The sequence below is a fragment of the Carlito syrichta genome, unplaced genomic scaffold (assembly GCF_000164805.1).
Source record: "Carlito syrichta isolate Samal-C Ts95f unplaced genomic scaffold, Tarsius_syrichta-2.0.1 Scaffold311616, whole genome shotgun sequence".
Classification (NCBI taxonomy): Eukaryota; Metazoa; Chordata; class Mammalia; order Primates; family Tarsiidae; genus Carlito; species Carlito syrichta.
Genome location: NW_007255712.1, coordinates 20,512 through 24,476, shown reverse-complemented (window position 1 = coordinate 24,476; position 3,965 = coordinate 20,512).

The window sequence follows — 3,965 nt, the reverse complement described above, 5'->3', positions numbered from 1 at the left end:
CGCTACCACACCCGGCTGATTTTTTTGATTTATTGTAGAGATGAGGTCTCGCTGCCCAGGCGGGTCTCGAACCCTCAGGCTCAGGCAATCCACTCACCTCAGCCTCCCAAAAGCGTGGGATTACAGGCTGAGCCACTGAGCTTGGCTCAGGAAGCATATTAATCTTCCAAAACTACTGAGGTTATTCAGAACCCCAAGGAGTCACTGGGAATATTTCTTGAACAACTCCAAGAGGCGTTTTTGTACTTATATCCCATTTAACCCCTCAGCACCCAACAATGCTCAGGCTATCAATTTGGCTTTTGTGGCTCAGGCAGCTCCTGACATCTGGAAAAAGTTACAGGCACTTGAGGGCTTTGCAGGAATAAATATTTCTCAGCTACTTAAGGTAGCTCAGAAAGTTTTTAATAATCAAGATGCTAAGAAACAGAAACAGGAAGACAAGAAAATGAGCAGAGCAACAAAACAGCAGACAAAAGTATTAATAGCTGCCATCCAGGCCTCCCAACCTGACTTGAGGCCAGCATGTAAAACAAAGGGAGAAACTAAAAAGGTGGGGGAAAACCCGAACGCATCCAGCTAGATATTTTAAAGAGCTGGGTCACTGGGTAAAAAAAATTGCCCTCACTGCCCAAAGACAAAGGACCCTAAGTCAGTTCTGGTCCCACCCTCTACTGGTGATCAAATGCTAGTTACAGTTCTGCTTTCTGAAAAATACCTCTTAGCTTTTTCTGATTCTCCCACTGAAAATGTCTCATCAGATTTGCTTTTACAGTTACAGCGGAATTTCCTTCAGTCTGGGTGGAGACCAACTTGCTGAGATTGGCAAAGCATCATCCTCCAGTTATGATCCAGACTCAGGGGACACCAGTCAACTAACTTGGACTCGGTTATCACAGGATTTCAAAAACTCTCCAACCCTTTTTGGGGAAGCCTTGCAACAGGATTTGACAGGGTTCTGTTCTTTACACCCTGAATGTACTTTATTCCAGTATGTAAATATCTCTTGCTTGTGGCTGCAGACTTGGATACTTGTTTAAAAGGCACAGCTCTGCTCAACCGAAGTTTCCTACCTGGGATACCAGCTAACAAAGGGTACGCTAGCTCTGACCTTGACCTGGAAAGAAGTCATTTTTCAAGTTCCCATGCCAACCACAAAGAAGCAGGTATGGGAATTCCTGGGGGAGGCAGAGTATTGCCAGTTATGAATCCCTAGTTTTGCTAAAATTACCAAACCTCTAAACACTGCCATGGCAGGGGACCAGACCCTGTGATGAACTGCTACTGAGGAATAAGCATTCCAGTAGTTAAAGATGGCTCTCCCTCAAGCCCCAGCTTTAGCCCTCCCATTTGTTGCCAAGCCTTTTCACTTGTTCATTCATGAACAATGAGAAATTGCATAAGGGGTCCTCACTCAAACCTTAGGACCCTAGCGGAGACTGGTGGTTTACTTGTCATAAAGACTGGACCCTGTGACCTCTGGCTGGGCCTCTTGTCTCTAGGTCATTGCTGCCATGGCCATACTAGTTAAGGAAACAGATAAATTGACTTTTGGCCAAAACCTGGCTTTAACTGTTTCCCATGCTGTTGAAACTCGGCTCCGGGGAGCATCTGGCTGTTGGAGATCAAACTCATGCATCACCAGTATCAAAGCCACCTACTTGACCAACCTAGACTTTCTCTCCTACTCAATGCCTCAATCCAGCCACTCTGTTGCCTAATGACAATCCGGAAACACCAGTTCATGACTGTAAAGACGTGTTGGACATTTCTCAGGATAGCCTACCTGATCTTTGGAACACTCCCAAAATGCTGACCTATTTACGAATGATAACAGCCTGGTAACAGGGAGAGTCCGAAAGGCTGGTGCAGCTGTAACCACTGCTTATGACATAATCTGGTCACAGGCATTGCCTCAAGGTACCTTGGCTCAAAAGACTGAGTTCATTGCTGTAACTCAGGCCATGTGCTGAGGAGCAAGAAATCGAGTAAACATCTTCACTGACAGCCAGTATGCCTTTGCTACACTTCATGTCCATGCCATAATCTACAAGGAAAAAGGATTTCTTACTGCAGCGGGGACACCAAAAATCACACTCCAGAAGCAACTGGAAATCGCCTGGCAGACTAGGCAGCATGAGAAGCAGCAGAATTCCCAGTTGAGCCCTTGACTATTTTATGAACTAAAACTTTTCCAGCTCCTTCTCTCCCAAAACCACCTGCTTATGCCCAAGAGGAAGAAGAACAAGCAAGAGCTTGCAAAAACTCCACTAGATGGTGGGTCAAGGACTCTAAAATCATCTTCCCAGCTGCCCTTGGACTACACTGGAAGGTACTAAATTGACTGAGATACTAAACCAGTATTACTACATTCAAGACTTAAGAAGCCTCCCTGCCACAGCTGCTGCACTGTGTCCAACTTGTGCACAAGTAAATGCCAAACAAGGACCAAGACCCCCAGTTGGTATCAGAGCCCGGGGACTAAGCCCCGGAGAAACATGGGAAGTGGACTTTACTGAGATAAAAACCCCACATGCTGGCTATCAATACCTGCTGGTTTTTATAAACACTTTTTCTGAATGGGACAATCTTTTACCACAAAAAATAAAACCACCCTTATGGTTACAAGGTTTCTACTAAATAAAATTATTCCTAGGTTTGGGCTCCTTCTCTCCATTGACTCTGATAACGGTCTTGCCTTACCTCTTCCATAGCCCAACTGGTCAGTAAGGCACTGGGTATAACTTGAAAATTACATTGTGCCTACCCGACCACAACGTTCTGGACAGGTAGAACACATAAACCGGACTTTAAAAACTACCTTAACCAAATTAATAATAAGGACCAATGAAAAATAAGTAAGTCTTTGGCCTCTGGCCCTTCTCCAGGTCCGATGCACACCCTATAAGGCTGGGTTTACCCCATATAAAATCATTTTTGGGAGACCCTCTCCTCTGTTACCCTGATTACAGGACCCCATTCTTATAGAAATTACTAATCAATCTCTGTTAAAGTATCTCCAGTCCCTCCAACAGGTTCAGGCCACTGTGCATTCCAACATCCGTGCCATCCTGCCAACCCTGTCCTCCACACCGTGCCATCAGTTCCAGCCTGGAAACCTGGTCTACATCAAAAAAGTTTCAGAAAGAAGGACTCACCCCTCCCTGAAAGGGACCTTACATTGTCATCCTCACAACCCCAATGTCATTCAAGGTTGACAGGATACTGGCCTGAATTCATCATTTGCAAGACAAAGAAGCCACAGAAACTAATGTAACTCCACCTGGCTCAAAAATTTAAACTGCAAATAAAAACCCTAATTACCAGTTTAGTTGGACCTCTCATCCTCCTCTTCCTCAGTTTACTCATAAAACCTTGTATATTAAACTGTCAACTTTGTTAAACAGCAAATCAATTCTGTAAAACTTATACATATAAAAATCTATTATAATTCCATACCTATGACTAATGAGTCAATGCATTGACTCATGAACAAGTAAAGGGGGGGATGAAATATCTGTAAAACTTATAAAAACCTGTAATAGCTTGCTTGACAAAAGTAACTTCATTTTGTTAAAAATCTTCCATCTTAGCTGCCTGCTCACCCAGCATTGCAACCTTCCCACACTCACAAGTCGATATTCTTGTTCCACTCCCTTGTTCCCTAGTGTTTGAAAACTCCTTAACCACAAGTTCCTGTTCAAATTGTACCTTTGCTTAACTGAAATCAGATGTGCTCCAAGTAATTGCTCCCTTTTGTTTTTAGTTCCTCGTTTCCTCACCCCCCCCTGCTATGTAGCCCACTTGTGGTTTTTGCCTTTATAAACCTTTTGCTTGCTTTATTCGGGGTTCAAGAGCATTTGGAGACATGAGTTCCCCTCTCAACCGCCGGTTAGTGAAGGACTCAAAAATTCGACTCTCAGTGTGTGGTGACTCCTTTCTCGCACTCCAGTTATAACAAAAGT